We start from the raw sequence: 26,285 nt of genomic DNA, 5'->3' as shown, positions 1-26,285 counted from the left end.
AAAAAAAATAATCATAGGGGGTTGGAATGTGAGAAATAATGCTGGCTGCCCAGATTTCTGCAGGGTTCAGTTAGCCATTCTGCATGCTAACAGAGTAAGTTACTGAAAAGGCTGTTGTTCAGTGCCTAAGAATGTGTTCTTACCATTTCTGCACTAAGAAAGGCAGAATCAAAATATTTTATTCTAACTACAGTTAGGTAGTAAGTTTATAATGATTTATAAAAGAAAGCTGCTCTTTTTGAAAATATGCTGCATAATAAATGTCTGAACAGTTTCAGTTCTTTATCATCAGTCCCAGACTATAGTATTCACAGAATAGTTAATCAGTTCTGTTGTTCAAAATATAAATTTGACATCTGTTTACATCTTATATCCCTATGATGTCCAACATTTTCATGAAACCTGAACATTTAAAAATAAGCATATCCACATTCTGGAGGCTTTCTACATAAAGGGTGTACACGCATATATTTAAAACCAGGTGTATGTATATCCTTATTGTGGTTTGTGTTTGTGTATAAACATATATATTTGATTACTGTTTTTCATTCCTTTACACATTCTTGTTCTTTATGATCTATTATTTCTTTCTGGCTATAAAGCAGCAAGTGCCAACACCTCCACAACTAATGAAGCATATATCTCTGCTTTGAATACATTATAGTCATAGCACTAAAGAAAGAGCATTTGGGGAACTTTTAATAGCAGTACAGCATGTGTTGCTCTTCTAATATGTTTTAACTTTGCTGCTTCTGTAATAACAATCAAGTTTGCTACATTCATGCTACAGGTGGAAACGTTTTCCTGATTTACATAATTCTACAGTACTTACGTTATAGCAATACAAGGGAGAAAAATCTCTTTTAGATTAACAGATTTTTTTCTAAGATGCTGTTTCTGTATTCTAGGGCTTACGTGATCTTCAAAATAATAAAAAATACTAAAAAAAAGTCATTATGGACTAAATCCTATTGTCCTTTCTCTCCAAATAAATGCAAGATTTGACTTTATCTGATTCCATCTAGTGATATATGTAAGATACATTTCTCACCATAGAAAAAGGAAAAGTTTCAAAGCTAAAATGAAATGCACATATTTTGCTCCTGCAGTAGTGAACTATGCAAAAGCAAATTCAAACACACCTACCAAAATACTCGTAATAGCTGACTCCTTGTGTAAAGTGAATAAAAATATTCTGGGGAAAATGGAGAATCCATATGAAGTCGGATTGTCAGAAAAAAACTGCATATTTTCTCTCATAAATCCAAACAGGAATGAGTAGGAAAAAGGAAATGATCATTTATGGCAAACATGATATGTCATATTCCACACAGTAATTAGGTAGAATGAGGTAGAGAAAATCTCTGTCTAGATTGAGGCAAGGCTTTACCTGCATGACATAATCTTGTACATGAAGCTTGATGATATAAAAGGAAAATTACAACGCACTCCCAATTTTCCTTTGGAATTTTTTTGAAAAACTCACTTTATTATATTTTGCATTGTCCCTCCTACTTTCCCAACTTGAGAATTACCTCAATCATTATTAAATTTCATTCTTGATAGAATAAATCTACTCCCCTTTATCTGACAGAAATTACTACTGGGCATCAATATCTGGCAGCAGAAAAGTATTTTTAATATTTCAATATTCATTTTTCTCCATGGACCTTGATGAATCTAATTCAGATTATCCTGATTGAAAATTTGGTCAAAACCCAAAGTAACTTAATCAGAAATCACCTTGAAAAAATTTTTAAAAGAGTTTAACAAGCATTCAAGATAATCCTAATTTTTACACTTTGCCAAAACCCACTAATATTTCTGGTACTGCCCTCCAGTAATTTCTGCCATTCATAGGCTCCAGGAATATTAATCTCACAAAACATATCTCTATAACTGGCATTAATTGGCACACTGATTGGCAGAGCATAACCTACCGTGTCATGCCTAGAAGTGGTCCTTCTATGTCAATACTGAAGAAGAAGAGGTGGAATGCATGCAGCAGAACTCAGTGTCACTACCCAGGATGGAGGACAAGACTTTGGTCTCCAGGGCATACTGCTCACCATGATGCTAAAACACTGAAATTTAAAAGTGGAAAAATACACTTTTTCTCTATATGCAAGTTGTGAGTTAACACAGATGTCAGGAAAATGACCACTTTATCTTTCCTCCTGAGCCCTCTCCACCACTATCACCACCCCCACTCTTTTTCTGTCACTCTTGGGTACATCCTGACTCCAGTCTTTTATTGTGTTGCCCGAAGATACTCTACCAGTCATGTTAAAATCAATCTCTCTTTTAACCACTTCTCCCACAATTATTTCTGGCCTTTTTTCTACAGTGTTTAGAAGCAGTGGTGATCAACCACCCTCCTACAGGTCAGCTATGAGGCCATTACTATCTCTAAAAATTGTCCTCGTGCCTGCTTCCACCACTGTACCTGAAAGAAGCTAGCTAACAAAAAAAGCCAGCTTTGAGAGACATCATAAAGGACATATATTATAATGGAAGATTAATGCTCCACTATATCTTTTATCTATGTCTTCTTTTCTGATATTTTAAACACTTTGGGGCAGTTTAGCAACAACAGAATAATGCAAAACAGGAACATATTTCATGTATGCTTTGTATTCTGACTGTGAGAGAAGTCTGCTTGAAGATGCGTTTATTTATACAAAGGAGAAGGCTGATGCTTTCTCACCAATACAGTGGGAATTCACACTACAGGCAGCAGATGCGCACGGGGCTTTTCATGTGGAACAGCCTGAGCGTTGGGTCTACTTGTTGAGGAATGTATCTTAATATAGATCACCAAATTTCACTACACTTCTGCATGATGAGGTCATTCGTGCATACTACTTTGAAATAAATCTTCAAAAATTAAAGATAATATTAAGTTGGGAAACTGATACAATATTATACACTGTAATTTTTTTCCATTACATTAAACATGAAAAATCTAAGCATTTCATAAGAGGACTGGTAATTGCAATATGACTGGACATGAATTATATTTCTTTATCTTAATTCCTGACATTTCTGTCATGAATCGTCATGTTATGTTCAGCTCAGTCACTTTAGTTTATAACATGAGACAACAAACATGACAAAATATGTCACAATAACCCAGATAACATGTCAAAAATTTTTAGGAAAAAAAAAAAACTTTCTCTTTTAGCTTGGACATTATCCTTCCCCCACAAAAAGGAAAGAATTGAAATTATATTCTTCACAACTGCAACTGAAATAATCTATTTTAAAGTTTGTGTTTGTGTCTCTTTTTTTGACTGGCATTTTTATATGTATTTCACTAACAACAGACAGCTAAAGGAATGTTTATAAGCTAACAACAAAAATGAATGGAAACAATTAGATGTAGCTTGTAATATTGAAGAGAAATTTTGTTAGTCCTCCTTTCATAATTCATTCAAGATGGGAAGCTGACATTCAGGCATAACATTTATTCTTCAATGAGATCTTTATTATATCCAGTTTTAAAGAGAAACTGCTTAAAGTTCCAGCAAGTTAAGTGATCTGGTCAAGGTTATACTGTAAAACTATGCATTGAATTTATTTTGGAGCATGGCACACTTCAGTTTTCCGGTACACCATACTGCTTCTCCATTACTGTTTTAAATCAAGAATCAACCCAGAATGGTATAAAGCATACCAGAACACTGTGTACTGAAAAATGAAAGCACCAGATGCTTGATGCAAAATGTAAAACCTGTCAAAAAGAGTCATAGAAAAGTTATTTTTTAAGAATGCTTTAGTATGTAATCTGTTTATTCCAAGGTTTGTTCAGACTTCTATAAAAATTATGAAAGGTCATACTGTAGACTAAAGCTGTTTCCAATTTGCAGGGACCATTTTGTTGTCAACTGGTAGTCTTTTCCAATGTTTTTCATTATTAGGGGAACCAATTAAAACATACTCAGGCTGTGCCACATATCTTAAGTATGTAATTTGTAGAAAATTCTTATCTGTCCATTACCTTTTTTCCATTGCATTTTCTTCCCCCCTGTCTTTGGGTAGTGGGATCACTTTTTTCCCTTTTAATAAGAGTTTTGTGTTAAAACTGGCATGTTGAAATGCCTGACATGAGAATTCTCAAACTGTCTTAACTAGATTTTGGCATTTAATAAGCTGTAAACTGCTGAAGCTATTTGCAGATGAAGTCTCATTTTTGTCCATCAGCAGGGGGCTGGGAGTATAATTAATTGAGTGAAAGTTAAAAGACGGACAGCATGGTTACATTTATGCAAATATTGCAGGAGAACATCTAACAGAAAAGAAAAATACCTTGTAACTGATTGGTTTGGTTTGGGACCAAAATCCACAGGGTCCATTTAAACATTGCAGATTGTGCATATGACAATTAAGACCTATGGTGTTGGGGTTTTTTTTAATATACTTTCTGCAATGGAAAAAAATAATAAAGAGAACCTTCACTAACAGTCAAAGTTCCAAATCCAATGAGACGTTTCTGTTTTAAGCTCTTTTACTGCTCACGAATGTTAAAATAGATTAAAAAAAAAAAAGGTATTACAAAAATCATGTGATGCATGTGTCTTCAACCATATGCCAGTCTCTGCTGTTTATTTCTTTTATTCATATCCCAGTCATATGCATCCTGGTACACCAAAGATTCTATTTAATTAAAGTTAGTTAAAAGCTTAAACCACAGAGATCAGGACAGCTGCTACAGGTATTAACCTGGGTGCTGCTTAGGGTGATCAGAAGCTCTTTTATTTATTCTATTTTATATTATATTTTCTTGTAAGAAGTTTTGTTGATTATTTTTTTTTCCTCCTGGCTGCTACTGTGTTTTGGAACTATTCTTTTAAAACCAAAAGCAGCAAACATGGACGTTTGGATTGAAACACTTTCCCTTTTATAATTTTGGGGGCTTTTATTATATATTTACAAGATAAAAATCGCAACCTTGTTCGTTGATTTTTGACTATGCATGAAGAGCATGATGTACAGCGGATAAAACTTGCAAAGATATTTTGCTAGAGAATATAAACTCTAGTTCCTCTTTTGTCCTTCATGTGGTTTAACTCGAGTATCTTATTCTTGCAGGGTAACAACTGGCAGGTAGTTTAGTTTTATCAGGCAGAGGAACTAGTGTATCACCCATTTATGGTAAAGATAATGTCCATGGATTTCTGCTGATCTCAATGTGCCTGGATTCGATGGATTCCTCCTGTATTCCACAGTGTTGCCAAATATGCTCGAATCAGCTCATGCTAAAGCTTGAAAAGAATAGGAAGAATGTACCTTTAGGAAATAAAATACTTCCTATTTTCTGCATCTGTATCAATAGGAAAATAAACCCTGATTCTCATTCATGCTAAGGTTTCTTTTCAATGCTTGGTGATGCAAAGTGCCAGGCATCTTTAGACAATGCTAGGCATCCTGTGTGGGGAACTGCATCAAGCATCCACTCAACATAGGCAATGGAATCTGGAGGGATATCCACTAACCGTATTCAGTTACGTTACCATTTAAGTTCTGCTTAAGCTTGCCCCAAAGAAAATTACAATAGAAATCATTATTTGCTATCTCATGAGGTCTAAGCACTTCTCTTTGACGTCTGCAGTTATTTTTTATTCCAAGCACCATTTATAAATGAATTAAACTTCTTAAACTTCTGAATGCAGACATATAAACCAATATCTTGCTGTCTGTTCAAATAAGGTAAGGTTAATATCCAGAGCTCTACAGGTGTGTTTCTGAATGCAGTTGTGAAACAGGGATAAAAAAAAAATGTGAAATACATAAAGAGAAGGAGATAATGGAGATCACTTTAATTTTAATCAGGCTGAGCACTGAAGTTAAGTTTAGACTTCCCAATATGCCAGAATTTTATTGTTGAATATTAAAAATCAAACATTTTGTTTAAAATCGTCAACTATTAACAAGTAATCAATTAGCTAATGCATATCACCTAACTTCTACTTTTCAGGTCTCTAATAGCTATTGCAGTCCCACTGGTGGCTAGAAGAGTATTCATCATTCTATTCATGTAAAAAAGTGGAAAATATCAAATATGTCCAATTGCTCAATATTTCGATATAGTACAATGCAGTGGTCAAATAGTGGAGATACTGCCACCAGCTTAAAATATTCAGGATAAATCAGTGTTGTCTCTTTCTACTTTATGATGTTTCCATTGAATTTGGCATTATAAGTTGTAAAAAGTATTCAGCTGGTAAATATTTTCAATAATCTCTTCTATGCCTGGAAGCAATTATCAGTCTTTAAACATATACTTATGGAAAAAAACCAACCCACAACTAAATTAGATTATTTCCCTGTGAACATTGCATAGATCATGATGGAAAAATCTTTAAAAAAAATTAAAAATCTACAATTATTTTTTAAAAAGACATAAACCCCCCTTCTATATATATTTTATGCTTGCCTGAGATGAGCATTAACTGCAAAGTAACAGCAGAAAAATGGGCATTCATTTCCCATGAATTTTATTTACTTTGTAAAACTGGGAATTTTGTAAGGGACTTAGGAGGAATTCACCACAGTGTACCTATCTACTGTACCTATTGCTATCCTCATTATTAAATTAAGAGTTCATTTTGGAGTCAAATAACCCATCTGTATAACTCAAAAGACATCATTCAGTAATAGACTGAAGAGAGGGAAGAGAAATCAGGACTTTGAAATCGCATTTGTCACATTATTCTGTATGAATTGCTTTTCTACTACTATCTTTAAAGGCTTCCAACCCAAGGAAACTAAGAAAAAAAGAATAAACAAGCATCTGCCTTTTACTATCCACCCCTGTGGGATAAGTACCAGTTAAAACTACTGAAAAGAATGGCAATAAAACTCTAGTGCTTGTGATTCAGCCAAGCTTATAACTCTTTCTTGGAAACCTCATGAAACAGCAATGTAGTAAACACATAACCACTTCTAACAAAGTTGCCTGCCAAAATAACTCTATTAAGATGGATTATGTAAAGTTATATGCAGGATGTCATAAGCAGCATTAAATACTATACTTATGGGAATTATTAGACCCTTTACTATAGAAGTCAGAGTATTCTGGAAAAAATGAAATTCACTACAAGTCATGATATTTACCTGAAGTAACTAAAAAACATGATAACCCAGTAGATATGCTACCCTTAGAATGTAACCTATCTAATGATATAAGGAAATGATTTAAAGGCATTCCCCCTTTGTGGCATTATCAATGAATAATCTGCAGCAGAGAAGTTTCTGTAACCATAACTTCTCCCTCATTGTAAACTCAATAAGAATTATTTATTTATTTATTTATTTATTTATTTTTCTATAGAGAACATACTTTTGTTTTTTTAAAATTCTGCTTACCCAACAGAAAAAGATGTATGGCAATAAAAGAAAGATAATAAATGTGAAAAATGCAATCCAGGGAATTGTTATTCAGTAACTTGTAATCTGTCATTTAAAGCAAGGCTCAGTAGATCTGGAGCTGACTCTACAGTCTGTGTACTCAGTTAATTAAGAGAACTCTACTTGACAAAGAAATGCAGTCAAACATTAGCTTTTCTGCCAGTAAAAAGCAATGAAATTTTGGATTATGGTGAATGATTAACAAATCATATACACTCTTCTGGAATATCATTTGTGAACAAATGCAAGAATATCAGAGAGAAATCTGTCAGAAAATAATTAATCTTTAATTTTGACTCTTCAACGTCTTTCTCTGCTTTTGGATTTCATATAGTGTCATGTGAATTTGAGCAACAAAATTGGAAATCTTGAACTGATATCTTGTGAGGCCAGAGAAAATCTATTCCTTCTTTTAAACATTAAAAAAAAAAAAAAAAAAAAAAAAGAGAGAAAGAAAAGAAAAAATGCTGAAGAGGAGAGTTGTGGTGTTTTACTTATAATTCAACTTTTCAGGAATTTTAAAGGACTTGTAATCTCATATACTGCTTAGTCTTAAATTTTAGCTCTCTGTTCAGCTTAAGTTTGTCTATGTATTTATCTATCCTATCTTCCAGTCTTAGGTTTTACCTACTTTTTGGGGGGGGGGGGGGGGCGGGATTACTGTTTCTTTCTGATTGAGGTAAAAAAAATTTGGAAATTAATTGACACTATAATACAGAAGATGTGTAAAAGCACATATTTGTTTTTTGGCTGGAATGCCTTGGCCTTTGAACATGACTGAAAAATCCTACATTGTAAAACATCACTGTTAACTAATGACCCACAGTTTTTGAGAAAAGAGTAACAGATTAAAGGAGTAGCACATCTGGGGAAAAGTTCCAGTGACTAGTAAATCTCTAAGAGGCTCTTACAAAAGAGGGATGTATTGTATGTTCATATTCAGACTATATCTGGTGCAAATAGCTGTAAGTAGTTGTTCTGGTTGGAAGATTTGTTATGAGTTTACACTATCATAGTAGCATTCCTGGTGAATGGATGGTGCTGTATCATCATTGCAGTCTTTTAACTCTTTCTGTGAATATTAAAGTTCAGTATCATTCAAAAAGGAAATCACAAGGACTGCTATCCCCTTTTACTATTTATTCAGACAGCAAAGTATACCGTCACAGGAAATTAAGCTTATCTCCTGAAGAGCTTTCTGATAGCAGATAACTTTACTGGGCACAAATCCATGCATTTTACTAAATAGAGGATATGTTGTTTCATTCAGCAATACCAGATGCAGAGAGGTCCAGTGATTCAGATTCCATTTCAGGCATTCTGTTTATTCTAATCAATAATAATTGTGTTCCTCTGTTTTAAAAGAATGATGTCTTATAAATAAGAAATTGGCTTAGAGTGACATGTTTGGCTACAGTCCACAGTTTGAAAATGTTAGTGCAACACTGTTAGTGTTTGTTACATAGAAGGGTAGAATATTTATGCACTGGATCAACCCTTATTTTCACAGATCAGAGTCAGCTCTGGCATAAAGTTGAGAAAAAAGCTGTGGCATACTGTTGGCATAAAATACCCATTATCATGGTATTTCACCTGAACCGATAACATTTTCAGAAACATCTTGATTCACATTTCGTGTTGTTATGAACCCAGACATCATTACACAGCAACCAAGTTCCTGAGCTCCTTAATGCACTAGACATTTCAAACACTGATCAACTAAAACATTAAAACATCTGAAAATCACTTTTCAGGTGTAAATTTATTACAAAGCAATTCCAACCTGAAATATGAAAATAACATCAGAAATGGTTGCTACTAACAGCTATGAATCCTCCTCTCCCACCATAACTGAAGAAGAATAACTCCTGGAAACAAATATGTTGAAGTGCATTAAACATGTTAAAATAAATCTGTTCAAATGATTTCTCTTTTCATAGTGTATTGTGCATGACTATTCATATACAATTTTTAAATTACTTTTGCTAACTGGTTTTGGATATTTTACAGGTACATTAGGTTTCTCTAGAAAAACATAACACTTATTGTGTATTCAGTAAAACAAAACTCAAAAGAAGTTATAACTCAAAGAATTATATTGCATCTGAATCTGTACGTATGTCTCGGGATCTCTGGAAACCTTAAGCTGGGTTTAATCTTCACTGACTTTAGGAACTTGGCTGAAGTAAACCAGAAACATAGCCACTGGAGGCTCTTGCTATATTGAATAATTAAAGATATGTCCTTTCAAAGGCACTTCACCCTGAGGAAGTGCCCACTACTTTATACCATCTTTACCTAAAGTGTCAGATAAAGATGCTCCTACATTAAATGCCGCATGCTGGTGTGCTGTTTTGGGTGGTGTGTATCTCTCTTGAACACAAGAAATAGTAACTACTCCCAAAGTCAGGAGTGAAAATACAGTTTTTTCAGAGAATATAGCTTAAACATTGCAAGGTGACTATCTGAAAGGGAAAACACAAAGTTATTCTCCCTATCATGGCAGTTCATTAAACAGTATAGGTTTTATTGATATATCTTTTTTCTTCAACGTACTATACTGAAGTCAGTAGAACTTTGTACAGAGGAGAGAGCAGCTCTTTGTGAATAATGTCTGTACGGTATGTTACATGTGTATGTAGCAAAAAATTTGAAATGACATACAGGCAAAAGTCATACAGGAGACACACACAGATTGTTTAAGAAATTTAAAGGTACTGCTTTTGCACCTACAAAATATCAATGTATTTTTATGTTTCCCCTACTAGTAAGAATATTGTAGATACTGTTCAATTGCTTTTCATTTCAAAGAAAATTGAATTGTTCATCACCATGTTTTAAAGGTACAGTTGAGATAAAGTTTAGAAACTATTCTTGAGTTTGGAATTCCCTGGGTTTTGACTGCTTCATTTTCTCAAGCCTTAATATTGCACTAATGTCTTTCTCTTTTTTTTCTTCTTTTTTTTTTTTCTTCATTATACCTAAAGACTGTACACAAAGAACATTTGGGGAATAACTAAAAGAAACACCCACACAAGGGAGCAAGAATCCACAGCTTGTATTGATCCTGGCATTTTCCCATGTTCCAACCAAATGAACAAGCCACAGGTGCAACCAGAAAGAGCAGGTGATCCAAACAAACTGTTATTGTGATGGGAATAAGTATGATTTTTTGTCCATAATGTATTCATCTCAAGGCACATTGATGCATCTGTTATATATTTACCAGCAGTGTTGTTTTCTGCCAGAAATTTTAAAAGAATGTAAATCTCTGAATTTATACACTTTGAAGATATATTCAACAACTTTATTGTTTCTGATTTCCATGTCTGGAACCTTAAATCAATTAATCTAATAGTACAACTAACATTCAGTAACATAAACAAGTTATGTGCTTATAGACTCATTATTCAGCAACAGTAACATAGGGAGAGGAGAGTTAGGAAGACGTGCCAAGATTTCAATGTAAAAAGTATCACATTATGTACAGGCATGTCTTCACAGTTCTTTTACTTTCTATGTGGTTGTTCCCAGCATTGTTCCTTCTTATCAGCTTGCTAACCTGCTACTGAACCAACAGAGATGCCTATCCAAACTGGTGAATAATAACCATTTTATGAACAACTATGTTACGAAAAGGTAGGTATTTAGAAGTGGGCAAGAGTTGAACCAGTATATTGATCCAAGCAGGGAGGTACCTTCTAAAACCTTTAATATAAAAAATGTGGCTGCTGTAAGAGCAGAATTAATAGCTGAAAGGGCTGAGACTAGTGTGCTGAAAGGGCTAATACGGACTAATAGCTGAAAGGGTTGAGACTAGTGTGATGTTCCTAAACAGCATCTTTGACCAGACACATAGTAGTGTGCTAGATGGAGTAGTCTGGACTAGATCTGGAGCTGGACTAGGCCAGACTGGATCTGAACTAGACCTGGACAAGGCCAGATCCCGTAAGGTATTTCTTATGTTTTCATCTTTACTCTGAGCAGTATTAACTCTTACATCTACAAAATTAGACTGAAATTTCCTAAACAGAATGTGAACTCCAGTTTCATGACCATTTCTTGACTCTAGCAATCACATCATATCTAAAATAACCACGTGTGCTCTGCCTCTGCTGTTCCTACTCTCATCTTAACACTTCTCTTAACACTTCCAGAGACAGTAAAGCTGCATTTTCTTCCCCCTTCTGTTCTTCTGGCTCCAGAGCTCTTGCATTTTTGTTTGTTCATTTCCTTCAGCAGGATGAATTACAAATGCCAGGTGTTCACCCAATAGATTGATGACTGGGGCACAATTCTGGGAAGTAAGAAAGACTTCAATCCCATACTATACTCCTCAAATCCTTTGCTATTGTTCTCATCATTAAATCAGAAGTTGTAGCTACTGTGGCCTTGGCAACTTACTCCTTCAGTGATCCACTCAGCTATACCATATGTACAACATCAGTGTAGGAAATGTTTCAGGCTCATAGAATTTGATGTCTATATGAACAAATTTTTAAAAAGACATGCAGCTACTAGAATTCTGAACACATTTCAGGAATAAGCCTGGGATGGGAACTATTCCCATCAGGTGGTTGTGGCTACCCTGCTTACAGACAAAGACATGTATGGGTGTAAGTTATTTAGTGCTAGCTGATCTCAGTGCCAAAAAACAGTCCTAGGCATCTTTGTTTAACTACTATAAACATAGCCATATAGACAGAACACAATATTTGTGAACTAAATACACAGACCACTTGCTATATGCTGTACTATTTAAACAACTTTATTTGTTTTCCCCTGAAAGTTTTTAAAATAGTTCAGAACATATCACAGGTAATTTTCTTGACAAATTTAGCTCTTAGCTGTTTAAAATCACTGTCAAATTATAATAGCACCTGGATTATGAAACAGGATAAATGGATGATCTTTGGCACTGCGATTCAGTACCTAAATAAAGATTTTTTTTATAAGAAAATACTTAAAATGATTGCTTTTAGCTTGAGATTTTCTGCCTAACTTATACTGTAAAGAACTTTTAAAAGAATGGTCTTGGAAAACATTGTATATAGCTGTTACTCCTTTCCCAAGTGGCTTAAATGTTATTCCCTTGTCCAGAGCTTTAAGTGGTTTTGTATTCTTCCTTATGTTATGTAGAATAGGAATTAGTGCTCATTAGAGTGGCACTCAGACTACATCTATGTTACTAAATAAAAGTGACTGGAACATTGCCTGTAAGGTGGTAGCTGGTATAGACCTAGAAAGAAGCCAGGGAACAAATCACAGTTAAACACTGGAAAATCCTGGTATGTTGTTTGAACTTTTGCACAGTCCATTTTATTTACTAGTGTACCGGCATAGACTTAGTCACACAGTTCTCTCAGTAATACAGTCTGTCACATGCCATGGGATGCATCTAGCTCCACAGGACTCATAGCAAGAAGGGGCATATTGTTCGACTGTGAGAGAGGAGAGAGAGAGATGTTAAGTAGCGTGCACCAAGTTGTAGCAAGTACTGCCATGTCTCTCCTTCCTCCTGACCTGATAGACCCGATGCTATGGGCACAGATGATCAATGAACTCAGGTGTGCTCTGGTGTCACACAAGGTTGTACAACATAAGTGTGTGTAGGAAGGAATCTTGTTCTTTGGTAGTGACAGAAGTAGTAATATCCCTCCAAAAAGTTTTAGTATCTCCCATACCATTTATCAGCCACAGTAGAGATGCATACTGGTAGAAGTTACAGCTATACAAGATTCCTCCTAGAAATAAACAAATGCAATAAATGGTAACTTACACTTCTACTGTTTATTGCTTCTTTCTTGCTGAATCAGCTGTCTGGTTACAGCGCAGATTTCCATACATTTTTTTCTGCAGAAGCTAGAAAATATCTGTAATTGAAGGGAGCTCTTAAAGGTTTGAAGTATTTTAGCTGTGAGAGTACAACTCTCTGAAACCACTAGCGACTTCTCTTGACACTTTTATAACTAAAATCAGCTCAACCAGCTTTTCAAATTTTACAAAAATGAAATAGCTTCAGGCAGAGACCTGGTGCACCCAGTTTAAACTCAAGTGATTTTTTTTATGTCTGAGATAAACCACTGAAAATCAGGGTTTATGTTGGATTTGCTGGCACAAAGAGAGAAGCTGCTATATAGTAACACTGAATAAGCTTGGTTTTATTTCCTTCTATTCTAGGTATAAGGGATCAGCTTCTCAACACATGCAAATTGGTCAGTGAAATCAGGAAAAGATATAGACATTTACAACATTGCTGGCAGGCATATATCTATCTGTATAAAGCCAGTCATGTAGACCAGACACAGCTCCTACTTAAATTCCTTGCAAGGCTGTTGAACTACTTCAGATTTTCAGTGCCATAGTTCAGAATATAGATTGCAAACTAAATTATATAAGAGCTTAAATAGAGAAATGATTTAATCTTTGTCTCTCAAGAGTGACCTTTGAACTTAATCTTTTACAGGAAGCATGACCTGCTTCTATGTTATTTGAGCATTTTGTGGGACTTCTACACTTTTTCCCACTACTCATTGTCATTGTAATTGTCTGTTTCAGGACTCTAACAGACCAATATATTCTCCGCTGGCTCAGATAGATAGACACAGAATTGTACCAAACATAGACCACTTAAGTAACTAATTTTAGTGTGATGCATTCCATCAAAATGCAGATATCAAAAATAGATCAGATTAATTATTTTTATTTTTCCCTTTGGATTGCAGGTATTGTAACTTGATGGGTTTGGTTCTAGATATCTCCATTGCCAGTCTTAGGTGAGATTATTTCCACTATAAGCATTCAAAGTTTGTAGTCAAGGACCAGTTAGATTTCACACAAAGGTGAAACAAATATACAATGCCTGATCTCAGAATAAGGCTGTCAAAAGAGCTGGGGGGGGGGGGGAGGAAGCTAAGAGCAGGGAAGCAATGAGATATTAGCTAAAGGTACCAAATATGTATTTGACATAAGTGCTGTCAAGGGTGTTTGTTTTGCCTTCCCCCTCGCCCCCCAAGAAATCACATCAGGGTTTTAAGTGAGAGAGGTGAAGGAAGACTGCACGTAGGCTTAGACGTGTTTCTAAGGAACCCATGGCATACAATGCATGCCCTACAATGATTTATGATTCCAAAAATATGACAAACAGACAGTGATGGCACTTGTCACACAGTGCTCAAAGGTTAGTGTTTAAAACTGTGCTTAATGTGAAGTGAATATAGGTCAGGGGTAGCTTAAGAACAGTCTTGAAAAGGAAATTTAAGAGATGGTGTTTAATGTGATAGAAAGGGCAAGACCCATAAAGATCTTCTAAAACCTTCTGGTGACACAAAGTTATGAGAGCCTGGACAAGTGTTCTAATTTTGTGGAGAGATACCACAGACCATGAATCAGGTCGATGTGCAAGAAGAACCTTCAAAATTAGATACATCCTGGAAGTTAAAGATATTACCCAACTCATAAGCAGGATAGTGAAGTTACCCATCGTGGCAGAATTGAAAGAACACTGTGAGGGGGAAAGTGAGATATTAAAGAGGTAGGCTTACAATATTTGCTCAGAGGGACTATAGTCTGGAGATAAGAAATAGAGAGATAAGAAGGGGGGGTGGGAGAGACAAACATATGATCAATACAGTGGAGGAAAGCATAGTCAATATTCTAAAATGTTCTCTGCAGACAGTGTTCATCTCACATACAACGTAAGACTTAGTAGCAGTGCTCCCTTATGACAGCCAGTGGGGAGGAAAAATAAAAGTAATTATCAGAGATACTGCATAAGTCATTAAAAGTAGATGAATCACACATTATACATGCCAACGACGGTAGCCTAGACAATAATCTCAAGTGAAAATCTCCACACTGCAGAGGTCTAAAGGTGGAAGATATAACTCTATCAAGTATTAAAAATGAAAAGAGGAATAGGGCTGAAACATAGCTTTGTAGAAATCCCACAAAAATTTATAATGGTGATAGGGAAACAAAGTTCTGAAGCAGGAGGAAAACTGGTGAAGAACAGAATGTATAAACTGAGAGAAACTAAGGTTTCTTCCTGGAATTTCTTCCTGGAATTCCTTAAAGTCCTGGAAGAAGAGCACCACTGACTGGAGGAGGTTGCTGATGAATCAAACACAACTGGCTTACAGCACCAATTCTGTAGTTTGCAGTGTAAGCCAAGATGAGAGGCTGAGAGATGGATTTGTTCACCTTAACAAAAGAAGGTTGGGAGAGGACCTTATGGCCATCAACAACTACCTAATGAGAAGGTATAAAGAAGACAGTGTCAGATTCAACAGTGCACAGAACAAAGTCATGAAGCAAGTTTGGAACATGGGAAATTCTGTCCCAAAAAGAAAAATAAATAAATACTGAGCACAGGCACACACCAGGACAGGCTGCCCAGAGAAGCTGTGGTATCTCTATCCTTGGAGACATTCAGAACTCAGCTGGACACAGCCCTGAGCAACCTGCTACACCTGGATGTGCATTGGACAAAAGACTTCCAGAGGCCCTGGAAAAATCCAAAAGATTTTGTGATTCTAAGAAAGGACAAGACAATTTTTTTATATTTTATTTTTTGAAGACCAAAAAACTTGAAGACTGCTTATATTACAAGGCAGAGGCAAGACAGGCAGAAAGAGTGAGAGATTAACTGAAGAGTATGGGTGACAAAAAAGCATGGTCATGAAGAAGATGAGAAGCTTTTCCTCAGTTTCAACAGGTTATTGAAAGGTTATTAATTTTATTTTACTAGACTTATGTAAAGTAAATAGAATCATTCTAGTGCTAAACAAAAACTTTAGATCTACAATTTGTCAGTCTTATCCCAAATTATTACATAGGCTAACCTGGTTTGTTGTTGATTTCTTTTTTAGTTAAATAAATAAGAATTCACTTCTAGCTGAATTACAAGTAGCCATTAAGCCTGTGACAAGACTGCATCTCTGCCTTCAGTTCTGTTACTCTAGAAAAACTTCACCTGTATATAATCTGTTTTCCTATCTGTAGAAAGGAAACAATGAAAAAAGCTTGCTTTTAGTCACTGAGCTCTTCAGATGGTGAGAACCGTTGCTGTTAATACTGTGGATCTGAGAGAGAATAAAGACAAATGCGCTAATCTCCATTGTTCCCCCCCCCCCCCCCCCCCGCCTTCTCAAATACCTGAAAGTCCTTTGCTTATCTCCCACTGGCATCTGTGTATGTTGACTCCAAAAGGAGCTACTTCATGTCCTTTGGGTTAGTCATTTCTGCAGATTTATTTGATGTACGCAATGTTTTACAAGCTCTCCAGAAAAGCATTTGCTAGGAGCAGCAACTGCAAGGCTGAAATGGAAATTGCAGAGGCAGCAGGCAGTACAAACAGGAAAGCACAGGGGAAAATGTACCTGGGGCTCAGCCATGACCCCATTAGAACTTCCAGGTCTTAAATGGTTAGAGAAGCAAGTAAAGAAGATATTTTAAAAGAATCATTATAAACTTATTATGATTACTCAATTTAAACAGGACCTACTATACAAACAGAATTATTATTATTTTTTAAATTCATCCAGTTAGAAAAAAAGAAAAATGTTTGCAGTGGCCCTTTAAATTGCCAGCCAAACATTAACGTATTTAAAAAAAGAAAGATATTACGGTCATTTGAATGCTTATGATTGTTATGCTCTATTCCATTTTATATATGGGTTCTATGATTTATTGACATCCCAGTATAAATGGTTCTTTATTTTCTATTCCTCCTAACCTTGGTCAAATAATACCACCCTACTTCTCTTCACAATATTTTCCTAATATCTCAGCTCATTTAATTCTATTGATCCACTGAAGAGTATAATGGCAATGAAACTGGAATTAATAGCACCTCCCTTCTCTAATGCTAAGAGCTTTCCTATTTAGTCCGTGGACCATCACACAAAATCATAAAAGTAGACAAAAAAGCAGACTGACCTTTATCAGCTACTATTGTGTTGCAAAATTCAGCAAAGCCCAGAACATCATTTTCAGTTTTATGGCACTGTTTTCTTAAATAATAAGGGGAATAGGGGGGAGGAACTGACCCCTGTTCAGCATTTACTTAAGCAGAATTGGCATTAATAGAGTATTCTGTCAAAAATTCAAGCCCAGGAAAATGTATGGCTTTGTCCACAGCATCAGCTATCTTAGTAGATTGCACTGTCACTGCTTCACACAAAGAGCATTGCAACACCATTAGTGGACATAAATAATGCACAAGCTCTTATGCAGTACTCAGCTAAGTGCATGGAAACCTTGGGCTCCTGTTGTCAGAAATTCAATGGATTAGTACCTAGATTTATTTTAAGTCTGTAAAGCACTTTGTTCTTGACAGCGTTCAAAGTAGAAAGAGTGCTATCCCGAATGTGCATCTTAATACTGTCATTCTTGTCTTGTAAGAATAGATGAAATATGGGATGCAATACTTCTTTTTAATATTTAAAAGTTTTCACTGAGTGGACACAGTACACACATACCCACACATATATATATATGTGTTTGTAGACATAAGAACACAGTAACTCATGGTCACCTTATTGATCTGGAAATGCAAAAGACAGATAAGCAATATAATTTTAGTAAGGAAGAGTTCCATCACAACTGCAGATTATGAAAACAAATACTGATAAACAAATACATTATCATTATTACCTGGGTTTTTTTGTAAATGAGATTTGCCCTCTGCCAGATTCCTATATAAATATCACATTTACAGTTCCATTACAACACAAAGTACTTGGCTTCTACAATGAGCATTACTGAGAAGAGATCATATGGTTAACTGAGGTGATCATGAATATTTTAATCTAATTACCAATATTGAGAACTCAGTAAATCCTTACTTACCACATATCAAATACAGTAGTGTTCTTCTACAAGTTTACAACAAAATGTCAACTTCCTAGTTCAAAACAAAGCAGAACAAAACACAAAAAAACCCTCAAAATTTTTCAAAACCATCATTTAAAAGCATGTGAAATATGTTCAAGAAATTGCTTCACAGCAATAGACACTGTGGGGTCTATTTGCCTCTCGATGTTCTGGAGAGTTAAGCATGATAATCCCCCATGCATTGAGAGGATAACAGGACCCTTTGTGTAGATTAAAAGCAGTTTTCTATTGATATCAGGGTGGTAATGCAAGAACAGCAATATCTCATGTGAAGGTCAATCTTTCACAATGCCACTAAGACATAAAATCTTCGTTTGAAATAACAGTTACCTTTTCTCTTTGCCTGCATGGTCCATGAATTTCCACACAATTCATTGAACCAGCAGCCAATGAACTATTCATTATTGAACCCAGTGATTTAAAAGTCACAATATGTACATCATTAATGCCCATTTGGAAAAAAAAAGTCAAATTCCAGAAATCTTGGCAGGATTTGAAATATGTTAAAAACATATTGCAATATCTACACAATAATCTTTGAAATATAAAATCAGAATTGCTTTGTTGCCAACTTTTTGATATCTGTAGCAAACCCCACCCTAATCCAAGGGAAAATGAACTGTTTATCCCCCTAACTACTGGAAGATATATGAGCTTGTCTATTCGGCATATAGTTCTCCACTATTTCTGAAGGTATTGCAGGTTGTATCGCCTCATGTTCTACCACTTGTAACAGAATTTTTGTTAAAGCTGTTCCCCAGGTTCTCTGTACTGTACATCACAAAAGAAAGCTCTTTTTAAAGAGAGAAAAAAGATACAAGAGATACGAGAAAGAACAAGAGGCAGGAGAGAGGAGAGAAAGAAGGGGGGGAGAAAGAAACAGGGAGCGAAAGGAGGAAGGGAGGAAGGAAGGAAGGGAGGAAGAAGGAAAAGGTAGGGGAAAGGGAGAGAGCAAAGAAAGACAAAGAGAGGAAGAGAACCCAGTAAAGAGAGAGAGAGAATAGTGGGGAAGAGAGAGAGAGTGAGATAAAGGGATGGGGAAAGAAAGACAGAAAGAGAAAAAGAAAGGAAGAAAGAAAAAGAAAGGAAGGAGGGAAGAAAGGAAGAAAGAGAGAGAGAAAGAAGACAGAGGAAAGAAGGGAAAGAAAGAAAAATATTTCCTCGTTCTTATGTCACAGGATTACTACCGTGTAAAAACCTCATTTGCCTTTAGTTACGTTTGAACATATAGCCTTTAATCACTTCGGCACGAAGCCTGAAACCAGCGCAATTTGCGAGCGGTCGGCGCGTCCTAAAATGCCGGCGGTGCTGGGTGGGCAGGAGCGGGAGCGGCCGGGCGCAGCCGGCGGGCCGTGGGCAATAGGTGGCGCCTGGCCCCCGCCGCATCCTCCCGCAGCCCCGGCTCCGGCAGCGGGAAACTCTTCTCCGAAGGGCTTCGTAAAAACTTGCGTTACTTTTTAAGAAGTTGCATTCCTAGTGAAAGACGGGAAATGTTGGTCCGTGCGTTGACCGGTGTTTTGCAGTGCTGTAGGAGCGCCGACAAACTTACACCGGAGCGGCATGAATCAGGGAATTAATTACTCTGGTACAGAAGTTTAAATTTTCCAGTATCATTGAGAAACTTGATCTTAATCCCTTGGCCGGTGTAGCTTTTAATTTATTTTGTTTGGTGTTTTTTTCTTTTTTTTTTTTTTTTTAATTAGGAAAAGGTCTCATTTTCAACATTTTCAAGAAAATGACCTTTTACGATTTGGCCACATTACTGCTGATCTGATTAGAGTTTTTAAACATTTCTATGAAAAACATCTATTGTTGAAAATATTTGTCTACATAATTACAATTCTTGACACAAAAAATGCCCAATGTAGAGCTTTTGTTTTGTTGTTCTTACCATAATGAAAAAAGAAACTTTCCAATTATTATATAACATATGAAAAAGACCTTTGAATATGTGAACAGACTGCCTATTGGTTAACTATATACTAATTTTAATGTGGCATGAAAAAAAAATATTAAAACAAAACATGCTAACTATAAGCCTGAAATCCTGGTTCATCTGTGAAACCTATTTTTACATCAGTGCTTAAAGATTTCATCTTTGTTTCCATAAGAGAGGAAGGGGAGGTCTTTTCCTTGAGAACAGAGAGTTATTTAAAACTCTGCCTTACGTTCACAAAAAGGACAGAGCACATACCCATCTACACACATACAGATGTGCACACAAGGACACATTGTATATTCATACACAGAATCCTATTATTCCCAAAGTAGAGTTATTTTAAAAGCAGAGAGATAATTGATTAGCAGTGCAAGACATTTTCTAATGCTGGAAGGCAAAGGAAAGTTTCTTATCTAGTTTCTGTTATCAATATCTTAAAACGGAAACTACATTTCAAGAGCAAAATTATGATATCATGATAAGAAGTTTCAGCCATAACTAACAGTTTTGCATTGATTAATAACTGGAGTTGGAAGGTGAAAACAGCCTCCCTTTTAAGAGAGAGACTTTCTTTTCAAGGAGGTCGTCCCACATCATGGAAAGCACAAAAGTGAAGATCAAGTGGTTTATAATGTTTTTAAGCTGAAGTAGTGGATGTCAATAGCTTCATTCCATGTTGTTGCTCCGTATGCTGCATACTTGAGGTAAACTACCAGATTAAAAAAGGAATTCATGTTAATGATTTACAAATTCCTGCAAGTTAACATTTTTTACAGAATGATAAAATGACTGGAGAAAGATTTAAAATACAATTATGGTTGATATATTTATAAACTATAAAAATACAAAATATATCCCAGAATCACAGAATGGTTGAGGTTGGAAGGGACCTCCGGAGGTCTTCCTGTCCAACCCCCCTGCTCAAGCAAGGACACCTAGACCCAGTTGCCCAGCACTGTGTCCAGATGGCTTTTGAGTATCTCCAAGGATGGAGACTCCACAATCTCCCTGGGCAACCTGTAAATATCTATAAAGCAAGACTTTTCAGTTTGCTAGCTAAAGAACTGCAAACATACTAGATTTGAAACTGGCTTCCCAAAATCACTACTGCAAATGTTTCCTGCCCACTTATAAACCAACGGTAGTCTTCCTACCTTTCCATAACTCTTCATTTAGACACACATCCAACCAACCAAAATGTTTGTCCCATTTGATTCCATAGCATCTGTACATGCTTTTTGGTACCCTGTGAATATAGAAGAAATATGTGATACAAGTCATTTAGCTAATTAATATTTTTCAGCTGCCAACCTGGCACCTTCCAACATTGCAGGATTGTCACAGGAGAAAGATAGCATGTTTCAGTAAAGGAAAGATGATTAGTGGTGACTTGAGAGTAGAGATACCACCACAGGAGAGAACAGAAAGAGAAAGGGAATATGGAGACAGGCATACTGAGGCAGAGCAGGGGGAGACCTTGCCAGAGACTTCACTAGGCCCCCTATTCATTTGAATTTAACACTCCTAGTCTAATAGCAGACACAACTTATTTGTGGTTTTTTTTTTCCTTCGTACACTCTGATTCAACAAACCGTACACATGGGAGTTCAAGTCATATGCATGCAGTGACATATGTATTTGTGGAAAATGGACTGTAACTGGTATCCTCAATTATCAACATATTGATTCTGCAGGCCTAAGAATCCCATTCCTCTTACACACTGTTTTGCTAAATTTGGAACCAGTCTAAACACACTTCCACCGAAAGCTTGTTAAAACATAGACTATTGCATTCAATAGAATATAATGGGTGAAGAGAAAGGAGCTAGAACAAAATCTAAGACTGTCATGTCTTATTTAAATGCAAGTTCACTTAATTTTGCCTTGTGTTTGAATCTTGCATTGCTTTAGGCTTGGATAATAAAGGAGGCTGGTCAGATTCACTTTCCTTACTTGCCAGTTTCTAAACAGTTTTTATTTTCAGGCACTTAGACATTACAAGCATGAGAACAAATATAAACAGATAGATATATAGATCTTGTTATTGTTTCTTAATATGCTCACCCTGTAGCATATAGATAAACTTAGAACTATAGATAATATTGCATTCACTAAGATTAAATACTTTTTTTTTTTAAACAGGTTCATTTGGGATTTTTTTTTTTTTTTGAATGTGAACATTTCCATTGATTAAAGCTTCCAATAAGAGTTATTTCTTAACTCTTATATATCTGGCCAAATATATCTACATCATGCCACTAAAATCTGTGGAAACCGATTTAAAAGTCATACTTGTACTTGCTAAATATGTCTTTGCATCATATTTATGTGAAAGGAATTGTCATTTACAAGTGGAAGTTTTGCTTTATGCCTTTTAAAATACATAATTATTTCTTATGAATATGTGTGTTTACAGTATACTCCATAATATACTGTAATTTGCCAGACAAATTATTACTGCTTCACTATACTTAATGTAATAGCAATGATTAACTATGTGTTTGTGGATACATTTTCCAAGAGTTTTGGAATTTTATCAATGCTGTTCACTTTGATAATGCAGCAGCTGGGTAGCTGAAACTTCATGAAGTACTTTAAAGTTGTCATATCTATTTTTTTTAGGTTGGATTTTCCTCCTAGGGATAAATTTAACTCTTAAATTAGAATTAAAGTTTCTCCAATATTTTTTATTTAAAATATTTCTTTTAATTAGTTCTCAGAAGATTAATTTTCAGAAAAATACAGGTTTTATATATATATTTATATTAAAAAAAAAAAAAAAGAATACCAAGTGAACCTAACTCAGGAATGATACCTGGAAATGAAGGGAAGAAGTAGATATAGGTTATTCCAGAATTCAACAAGCTCATAACTGGACCCTGAGCACAGAAGAAAGCATTACTATAGAATACTATTTCAATTAAAAGGTATCCCTTAAAAAAAAATTGTTCAGTTTACTTGACACCTGTCAAAAAGCTTAGATGACAGGCATCATTTCTCAAACTGTTCCACCTACTAGGATCTAATCAATCTGTCCAATTTACCATTCATAATTTGCATAGTATACTGACTGCTTCAATCCATATTTTATCTTGTATTTTCTCATCATCAACTTTCAGTAATCATCAAAAATTTAAATAAGAATTTTATCATTCCCTTGATGACATTGGTGCATGAAAAAGAAAGACGAGGAAAACTGAGCTAACTTTGCATGCCAGTCTTAGACTTTTTTTAGCAAAAAGGGATAGGAAATCAACATTACCTGACTGTATTTTTAAAGTAAAGGACAACAAATTTGAAGTTCCCTGAGGAACCGCAGAACTAAGAAGGAGGGTGGTCTCATCCAAATCTTCATTTTGTTTTCTCATGTGGGATTTCTGTTGATACTTGATGTAGATGGCTAGCTGTAGAGACTGGAAGATTTGGGAAACTTATGGATACACCTCTAATTCATTTATTACCCAATTAGTTGTTAATTTAAAGTCTTAGTTAAACAAATGATGAAGGCTGTTATAACTTCTGAGATCTGAGAATGGATCCCCTTTTGCCATGCATTTTTTGTACTTGTAACATCCACCTACCCTAGCTGTTATGTCCTCATTCTCACCATTAGCCTGTATGTGTACTGTATGGACATTTCACAGTTCTGCTGTTTGCTGGGATGTGCCTGTGTATCTGCATGTTGTGGGCCACTATTAATCAGTATATACATGCTTTGGAATTTGAGAAAAGCAGTTCAGAAACATAAATGCATGAAAATGCTGGAATGTGATGGTTCCTGGTCTAAGTAATTTCTCCCTTCATTTTCTATATTTGTCCTTCAAAGTAGATCATTAAAAGAATTTCAGTTTGACTTTAGATATCTATGTATTAATAGTTAAATGCCTATAATAAGCTTGCTTTAAACAAAACCATTAAAAAAAAAAAAAAAAGCTGCCAAAGTCTTCTACACCTTAATTCAACTTTGTCTTAAAACCCAGTTTAGGTCATTTGAAAGATTAACACTGGCTATGGAGACACTTGACCATCTGGTAACTAAAATTTTCATTGCTGCCCCAAACTACTATACATTGCCATGTAACTAAAACCCAGTCTGACAGGGACCTACAGTGAAGCAAGTTCCATAAGAAATTGCTTGTGTAGCTATATCATTAAAATACCTTTTGATTTTTCCAAGATCAATGGAGTCCATTTTAATGAAAAAAGAGAGCTATATATTCTTTCCAAGGATAAATGCACATATAAAACTCCTCAGTAGTCAACAGAAAACTAAACATTTCTGAAAACTTCAGTAGTCATATGGCAGGGGGTATTGGCTACCAATTACACACAGTTTGATGACCATGAGCAATTCTGTGATAAATCTATTGCTGCCATCAATGCAGAGTTATGTTCCCATCTCTGCTGTTTTCTGTTCATTAAAACCGTAGCTCAGCAACACCTTTCAAGTTTTTAGATTAATTCAAACCTCATTTAGATGTTGTTGGAAAATCTGCAGGTATGATTCTTGTGCCATTTCTAACCTACTTCAGCTTTCTGCCTCCTAACTTTCCCTTGTATTTTTACTGCAAAAGCTAGGTATATAAACCAGCATAGTCCCCAAAGTTAAAAAAGAACCTTTGAAACTATCTTTTGATAACCTATATATGCAATAAATTCTGCTGCCCTTTTTGCAGTTTGCCTTTAAAGCAGAAAATAACTGTGTATTTTGTCACAGAGGCTAATAAAGCTAATATAACAACCTAATTTAAAAATATAACCATACTGATTTAAGACACATGATTACAAGTCTGATGTCACAAACTTTAGTCATCAATGTAACATTTATGATTCAGTAGCTCTATTGTGTTTGCAGAATTAGCGTCTTGTTCTCTGTTAGAATCTAAGATGAATGTGTATATTAAAAACTCCTGTATTCACATTGCATAAATATGCAAGAGCATTTTTAATAACATTCTTTATATCACCTTTCGTTCCATTCTATTACGCTCACATGTAATATACCTAAATGGAGATCACCTGTAGAGATTGAACCTGAAACCTTTAATATGAAGTTTCTTCAATTTGAAATAAAGGAACTCAATCTGCCAATAACACTTGCAGATCATATTCTTGTGGTCTAGTCATTCAAGCCAATGAATACAATATAGATATCCAGTGTAAAAGCAAGATCATGGACCTATCTGGATCACTAGTTTTTAACTACTTCGGATATCAGTCTTTCAGCACTGACTAACTGACTGAGTACTACAGTTATAGGTATGGCCAAAGGAGATTGGTTTGACTGGTCATAAGTTTAATTCCTGCTGATGCACTGTTGTGGACCCTGTTATTGGTTTACAAACAGAAAAATCAGAAAAATTTTATATATCTTGAGGTACCTTTTTATTTATATACTGTATCGGGTGTAGGTGTCCACATGCTGGCAGCGTGGGGCTGCAGGGGCCTCTGTGAGCCGTGTCCAGCTGGTTCCAGCCGGCTCCAATGGACCCACCACAGGGAACCACTGGGCCCTGCAGCCAAGATGGGGGTACCTCAGGGAAAATGTATTTAAGAAAAGGCAAATTGCTGCACAGCAGAGAGGGGTATGAGGAAAAAAGGTCTGTAGAACAGCACTGCAAACACCACGGTCAAAGAAGGAGGAGAGGAGGTGTTCCATGAGCTGGAGCAGAAGTTCCCCTGCAGCCCACGGAGACACCCACAGGGGAGCCAGGTCATCCTGGAAGACTGCAGCCCATGGAAGGGCCCAAGCTGGAGCAGGGGAAAAACATGAGGAGGAAGAAGCAGCAGAGAGGTGCTGTTATGGACTGAGTGTGGCTCCCATTCCCCATCACCCTGTGTCACTTCAGAGGGTGAGGAGGTCAACAAATTGGGAATGAAGGAGTGAAGTTGAGCCTGGGAAAAAGAGGCAGAGTCAAAGCATTTTTAATTTTTGACTTTGTTTTTCACCATCCAACTCTATTTTTAATAAATGGGCAGTAAGTAATTTAAATTTATTTTCCCCAAGTTGAGTCTGTTTTGCCTGTGACAGCAATTGGTA

The sequence above is a fragment of the Buteo buteo genome, chromosome 14 (assembly GCF_964188355.1).
Source record: "Buteo buteo chromosome 14, bButBut1.hap1.1, whole genome shotgun sequence".
NCBI classification, from domain to species: domain Eukaryota; kingdom Metazoa; phylum Chordata; class Aves; order Accipitriformes; family Accipitridae; genus Buteo; species Buteo buteo.
This window is presented reverse-complemented; position numbering follows the sequence as displayed.